This window comes from Teleopsis dalmanni, chromosome 2 (assembly GCF_002237135.1).
Source record: "Teleopsis dalmanni isolate 2A chromosome 2, ASM223713v2, whole genome shotgun sequence".
Taxonomy (NCBI): Eukaryota; Metazoa; Arthropoda; class Insecta; order Diptera; family Diopsidae; genus Teleopsis; species Teleopsis dalmanni.
In genome coordinates, this window is record NC_051847.1 from 21,486,482 (window position 1) to 21,494,623 (window position 8,142).

Below are 8,142 nucleotides of genomic sequence, written 5' to 3' on the forward strand. Positions count from 1 at the left end.
TTATTTTCTCGTGAAATTTTTATCAGTCAATTTTGTAATTGCCTGTTTCTCAATCAATAATATTCAAAACTTTTATATTTCCAAATTTATTGCTGAAAACAATCTTGCTTTAACTGTTTTGTCAGGAATGGTATTTTACATCGTACTTAAAGGCTGCCACATATCCACATAGCACCAAACAAATGAGCACTGCGATTAGCCTATATTATAAATCTATATTATATATCTATTTCCGGCATGATAGAGAAAAAGCACCTATTTTCAGAAGTGATAACAGAAATAAGGTAAAAAGTTCTGAACCATTGCAGATTTAATAACGTTTATATCTTTACTTCATTTCTATCTTCTTATCACCTTAGTTTGATAAGGAGAGTTCTTGACCCTTGCAGATTTAATATCCCTATACCATTTCTTCATTCCTACCTCCTTATCACCTTAGTTTTCCAATTCACAAATGGAATCCTCGCGACTCCCATTCCCGTAACTCTTAATATGGAGAGGGATCTGACATTGATCAAGTATGGTAAAAGATTTTTCTATTATCGAGATCTTTGCAATGACATTATTCTATCATTTCAAATCAATAGATTAAATTCATACTAGCGGAGAGTATGATTACATATCCATAAAATTGTTACCGAAAAATTTACGTATCCTATGCAACCAGAAATGTAGTGTCAAAGAATAAGAAGAAAAATACCCCTGAAGATGTTGGAAAAAAACTGTTTCGTTGGTTTTTTCGGGTGAAAAAATGAAATAAATTAATTTTTTATTTGTATCCCCGTCACAAGATAAGAGTAGCTTAATAAAAGTTATAATTTAAGAAGAAAAAGAAATCGCTGATTACTTTCAATGTAAAAATTTATGTCAGGAAAAGTTAAGATATTTCGCTAAGGAAGTCAAGAAACATATGAGCCTACACTAAAAATTATCATATTTTAATTACCGTCTCCTTTATCTTTATCCTCCGAACGTTGGTTTTAAACTTAAAATTTTCGAATAGTGTGGGGTAACAAAACGGCGTCGGAGAGTTCTTGAACAGAAGAGAAAACTCTACCGCCAATAAAATCAACTCAACTACATCAATGATAGAACAGTTTACCTGTACCTGAACCTACCAATTATATATACACAAACTGATATTATGATTACTATTTGTATGGTAGTCATACTTTTTAGATTTACTATTGTTTATTTATAATTAAATCTATTATCTATAAGTTACTGTCAACTGTTTCATTATTTAAAAAACCGTTTATGTGATCATAATTAAGAAATGCAACATTTTACATAATTGGCTCTATTCCCCCAAGTATATTTCATGCTAATTTCCAACCCTAAAATAAAATTAAATTCCTTAAATTGACACCCTAACTTGAATAGCTTTTGAGCTCACTGTCACATATGCAAAATTCATTTAACACGTTATTTAAATGATATTTACATAAAAATATATGTTATGTATGTGTGTATGTATGTCATGTATGCATGTGAGTAAGATATATATATATATCGTATACGTGATTTTATACAATTTGTCATCATCATCATGTGTGCCTTAAAGGAAGAAAATTTAATGTTAAATAGAAATAGAAAAAAATGAAATTTTGTTGATTTAACCTAACGAAAAACGAATATGACTCCTTTGATGTCCTTTCATCACTTACTACGAGATGACGTTTACTACTACTATGACGTTCATAGCCATCCATAGACATACTAGTAAAACGTAAACGAAAGGAACATTTACATTTCAACAGTGAACATTCACAAATTCCAATATATTAAACGTCAGCCTGATTGCCTTCCTCCGACTGCCGCCAACATTTCTATACTCCAACATCTCTTTGTAGGACATCTAAAAAGGGAATAATGGAATAGTGCGGCATAAAAAAGTCTGAGCACAAAACGAGATGCACTTCACTTTACTTTTAACGGAGCGAAATGAACAAAGGGCTTTTCCTTTTTTCCTGCGTATAGCGTATATGTGTCTTTGCCTTCGAAAATACAGGGTAAGCGAGCAACAAATGGAAGAGGACGATATTTATTATTCAAATTCGGATTCAATAAAAAAGTATTTGGGAGTTTTTGCACTTTTGCACAAATCGCATACAAAAGCAATTTTGCCTTTGTGCTGTGAAGTTTGTTAGCGTTTTTTATAGCCAACACAGCTATAAAGGATGATGTTGTCAGAAGGAAAAATGCAGTAGAACGTGCGGTCCCGATTTATACACATTTTGGGTGGTTCGCGAAATCTGAACTGAACTGAGCTGAACTGCAGTTTTTCAATGACTTTCGTGGATATTTGGTACAATGTCAATGGCAAAAAATGAAATTGAAGTATTAAAAAGAAAAAGTAGAAAATAACTGGCAAAGGAAAATCCTCTTTTGGACTGCCAATGTTGAAAAAAATAATGTTCACTCCTTTTTATTTTTCCAGTTTACATTGATGCTTCTATTTTTTTTTTTTTTTTGAATTCATACGCTTCTTATTAAATTTTTTCTTTTAAAGAATGTTTTTAAAGAACCAATCCTTTATTTGTATAAATTCGGAATACGTTATTATTGAATCCATGGTTCATTTTTGTCTTTATATATATTGTTTTTAAAATTCTCAATTTTTTTCAGTTTTCAACTAATTTCTCAATTAAATAAATGTCTGCGAGCTATGTCCTTATGGGTCGCACAATTGCAAAACAAATGAATGGATATATGGTAAAGTAATTTTATCGTCTTTATCGTCATAGACTTTAGGTAAGCATAGAGTATTTAAAATGTATTGCAAATTTATTTTATGCAAGGTTTTAATAGGAACAAATTATTTAAAAATTCATTTTGAATAATAAAGGATCAACTTACAAATCGCTTGTGGCTATAATCTTCTCAATTATATAGAACAGAATAAGCCCCGGTGGACATCGGCAGTCTGCAGCTGGAGTGGTTGTAAGATATATTAAATCAGAGTCTCAGTATTGACCTAAACGATATTATTTTCTTGGAAGATATTCATACTGATTCTAAACAAAACATATTGCGTATTTCACTGGTCGTAAAACACGGTTATATTTATCTAGTCCACATATTTTTTCAAGTAAAAATTGAGTAGAGCGTTCTACATGCAGTCGTTTACATGGTCTGATTTTTATGGTCTTGTAACCACTCAAGCTGCAGAAGCCGGCATCTATATTGCATATTAATATGGTCTAAATGTGGATATAGCAAAGGAAATAAGTTAAAAAAAATTACTAAACTCGACAATTTTTACAAATTTTTGTTCCATGACAAAAAGTTTTATAATAATTTACAGAAAAGCGATATTTTTACATGGATGAACTATTGAAATCGTTAAAGATGCCAAAAATTCTTTCAAGTTTAACAGTCAGTTTAGGAGTCAAAATCAATTATAACTTTTCAAATGTTTAAAATAATTGCAACATTTAAAATGTTGTAAAATATAACATAAGTGGCCAAAAACCTTGGTTGGTTGCAATGGCAGGCCGTTAGATAACTTCCATGTACCTTAATTAGCAATTTTTCGCCGTTTTACTACCACATTCCTCGCAAGAACCCTAGTGTAGAAGAGTAAAAACTAAATGCATCCCCAAAAGCTTAATAGAGAACTTCAATGTAGCCAAATATAGAAATAGAGCAGTACTGAAATGAATGAATTTCGAATAAGTGAATGATTGAGCTTAAAGTGGATTGTTATGAGAGTGAGAGAAATCGAAACTGAACGAGCACAAAAAACAAATAACTTGCTGAAAGCTTAGCGAACTATGTACTCATAATTTTCTAGAAAACTTTGTTTAAGATGTCAAAAATATAATATAGGTAAATATAATATTATCTTATTATATCTAATTTTCTATTGTAAACTAATCTCCATCTCTGGAAATTTTGAACAATGATATATGTTACTGTATTTTCAAGACTCACATTAAATTATGATACCACATAAGAAAATATTGAGAGTAGTCTATTAAATACTGTGGAGGACGACAAGTTTTTCAAGACTACTCTAACAAATTTTCAGGTGTCATATAGATAGAATCTCTATAGATAGCAATAATATCAAAACAAAAGGTGAGTTATCTTTCACTAATGTGAAAGGCAAAACATTTTACAAGATAAAATAATTTGTTTCTAACTCAAGAAACTAGACTATTGAAGAGTAGAGCATACTGAAGTAAGGTTTATTTTTTGAATACTTCGAAAAATAACCATTGTTATATAAAAATATAATTTTTAAAATACTATAAATTTTAATTATTTTAATTATTTATAATGAACAACTTAAATGACAAAATACATTTGTTTTAAAAAATTGTAGTAAAATATTATATATGTACTTACCATTTCTAGCCTGGTAACTATCACCTACGCAGGAAGTTAAGATCATGAAAATCAATAAAAAATTCCATTTATGGTGTTGCACATTTTTGTGACACAAATTGTTATTAATATTATTTATTTGTTTATAAACTGATTTTGTTATAATTGTAATAAATTGTATTATTATTATATTAAATAATATATTTATGTGGTTATTTAATTTTGTTTTGGTATTGCAATTACATTTTAGAAACTTTTTTAACTGTTTAATTTGTGTTGAAGAGTTTATAAGTTCTGGAGCCTTCTCGATTGTTCTATTTCTGGCAGGTGGTTTTAATGTTATTTTATGTTTAAACAATGGCTCTGAAGCCATTCTTATTGATTCTTCATAAGCGACGCCACAATGAAACCTTTTATTTATATTAAATATATTATATATATATTTATTTATTTTATTAACTTTTTCGTTTTATAAGATTATGTACATTTAAATTAAAAAGAAACATTAAAGCAAGCTCTCCGCATTTCCTCGAACTGTAATGAAAAAAAGAAAAAGAGTTACTTTTGGTTTAGTAGAGATCTTGAAGAATTTCACCTATATAGCTAAAAACTAATTATTTATTAATATAATTTAATTTATTATAATTTATTTATAACTGTTCTCTAGAAAATTTTTAGTTTGCTAACGATAATTAAAGTTAAAAACAACAAAGATAAGAATACAATAAAAATTAACGTATGCAGCTGAGAGCGAAAGGAATAATGGGACATCTCGGAGCATTATGTGTTTTACAGCTAAAATTATTGAGGTTGGTTTCACAATTCCGAAAGTTGGAAAAGGTGTAAGGAACAAAAAATCAAGCACTGTTTCGAATTTACATTGAGGTCTGAAGAAAATTGGAAATAGGTCTATGTGTTTGAGGTAAGCCACCAGATTAAATATTTTAATAATAATAATTTTTTATTGGTTTAATAAATTTTTTAACTTTTAGGGCTCATATATAAAGCAAAAATACATTGTCAAATAAATATATATGAACGTATAAGAAAAGTTAGAACATTAAATTTAGGTTACAATTAATCAGAACTGAGACTTTTCAAACAGTTTTGCTTATTAATTAATTATTAATGCAACTTTAACTGTTTAACTTCAATCCTAAATGAACAATGGAGCAAAAACGTAGGAAAGAAATTAAATTTAACCTGAGTTCAAAATCTGAAATATCGCAATGTTAATGACATGCAACCATAGATTTCTTTAGAAGCTCTATTACGGCATATATTGGTTACCAGGTTTATATGTGATAAAAATCGGTGTAGACAAAAATTTGTTTAGATGTTCCTTAACCTTAGACAAGCCAAAATAAATCGTATTGGTTTAGGCAGACGTTATTCATCTATCGATTGAATATAGACTCAGTTTAGCTAAATACAGACGTTGATAGACGTTTGTATTTTTGTTAACCTGATTGTACCACCATTTTTAGGAAGCAATTATGTTTAGTATTTCAAGAGGGAAGTGCAACTCCAACTGTATAAGCAACATTGGTTACCTTAAATTTGTAACACTGAGGTATAGACCCGCGCACTTCTAAATCTATAGATTGTTGTGATTTTATTTTCCTATAAAAAAATAGTATGACAAACTTTATAAACTATTTTCATATGAGTGTAGAGAGTATGATTACAATGAATATGACAAATTCGCATTTTTCATACCATAGTTTTTGTTTATTTTCTTCTCTATATCTCGTTTTAATTTTAATTTTTTTTTCGGTAGTAGTAGTTGCTATTTAGTGTTTAAATTGTTTAAAGTTTTCTTTTTCTATGCCGCCTTCGTATTGATAAGCGATAAAAGCAACAAAATTTATGACAATTTATTAATTAATAATTTTTTTATTGCACTGCTTTAAATTACGTCTGCGACTTTGTTAATTTTCCTCTTTTTTTTTTGCTTTTATATTTTTGGTTAATTATGTTTATTTTTTTCTCGTGTGGAGTATAAGAGAATCTCTAAGTAGAGAAGAATTGGGTTCTGGTAGTAGATATTAACCAAAAGTTGAGCCAGTATAATTGCTAAATTATTAAATTTAGAAATCATGTTTTATGTGTAGGATTACGTGTGTGTATATAAAATAATAAATATTTTTAATATTAAAATTAAGCGGAAACAATTGGAGTAATTAAAAAATCGATTCATTTCTAACTAGTACATTTAGACTATGGTAAATAAAAATGTTACGAGATAGTGGCTACCAAAGTGGCAGAACAGTTACTATAGGTGATCTTTAATGCTTTTAACTGATCGTAAATGAACAGAAGACATTAAGCCTCTGAAATGAAAGCCAAAATGTCAGCTGTTCAGGACATCTTAACATTATACGGAGATAGGATCTTCTATATTTAAACGTACAAAATTCAACTTTTCTTTGTTTTTAAAGGATGAATGTTGTATCCACTTATTTTAATCGAAATGTAAACATCGTCTGTTTAAATATTAATTAAGAAACAACGAAGGCTAAAAAAAATGTTCCCAAAAAAAGTTGACACAAAACTTAATATTATCTATAAAATGACTTATGTAAATAGTTTGTCATATACCGATTTTTATTTTGGCATCATGTTTAGTAGAACCCTCACTCGAAGATGCATTCGTTTCTTACTTACTTCAATGGAGCTATCATCAGTGGAATCCACCATCAATGACGTCACTAATCTGTTTTCACGCACACTAAAATTTGAGTCCAATCGATCTTTAGACCCGTCTCATTAAAGTGGTTAGGTTTTTCCGCCCATTCTAAATACATTCTTACTCCTAAACAATTTCATCATCTTGCACACTACCATTATCTATCCACATCCTAACCCATATAAAAGTCTTTGTAATTATTTTCATGTGTTCTGCTTTATAGATCCCTGTGGACTGCAACACCAACTTCACTCACGCATACAGTCAGTTTTAACTTAGCTCAAACGTATATGTATCTATTTTTAAATACACATGTGCCACCTTATAGCACCAAAAAAGTAAGTATAAGGAAAACAAAAAAGTGAAATAATTTTTAAAACAATGAAATAATTTTTAAAACAATAAAATAATTCAATAAAAACATTCTGTAAAAAATCTCTAAGAACGTTTTCTAACTTAAAAAGTGCCAGTTCAATACAAAACTTCTACACATAAATGATTTTTGTAGAGCAAGTTAATAATTTATAGCGATTTTTTTTAAAAATATTCAGGATGCGTACCCAATGTCCATGTGTCATACTTTAATATTGTATCTCAAGATTTATTTACGTTGGAACGAATAAACGTAAAGGGAACTAAATAAATCCATTTTGTTCAATGGCAAAAGAATATATGTTAATAGTGTTGTCTCCAAAGTCCATTTATTGTATTAAAAATATATTCTTAGAAAATCCTTATATATCATTTTTACACTATTTGTAAATGTATATATCTTACATGTTATTTCTATTTTAAATGCATAAACAGTTTTCATGAACAAAATTCAACAGTTTGGAGTATTTATTTACGTTATGCTTAAATTTATTGTCTCATTAAAAGAAAAACACAAATCAAATGAATTAACTGAAAAATATATATACTTTTCCGCACATCAAAGAAACCAAAATGTTTATACACATTGATACCCCTTATAAACAATGTTGCACTTACAATTGCTCCACAAACAAAACAATATCACGCCAATGCACTTTTGCGGTTTTACATCCGCTAAAATTCATTATTTTATACTTATTTAAGTATAATTAAATCAAAAAAAAATTAATTACTATGTGTTCATTAAT

At 28.7% G+C, this 8,142-nt stretch overlaps 1 long non-coding RNA gene across 1 annotated transcript; it reads left to right on the forward strand.

The window, feature by feature from the left end:
• The first annotated feature begins 3,881 nt into the window (after positions 1 to 3,881).
• LOC119683466 lies at positions 3,882 to 7,346 on the forward strand. The gene is made up of 3 exons (XR_005252654.1): positions 3,882 to 4,083; positions 5,000 to 5,254; positions 7,245 to 7,346. It is a non-coding gene; the product is annotated as an uncharacterized LOC119683466 (long non-coding RNA).
• Positions 7,347 to 8,142: the final 796 nt, after the last annotated feature.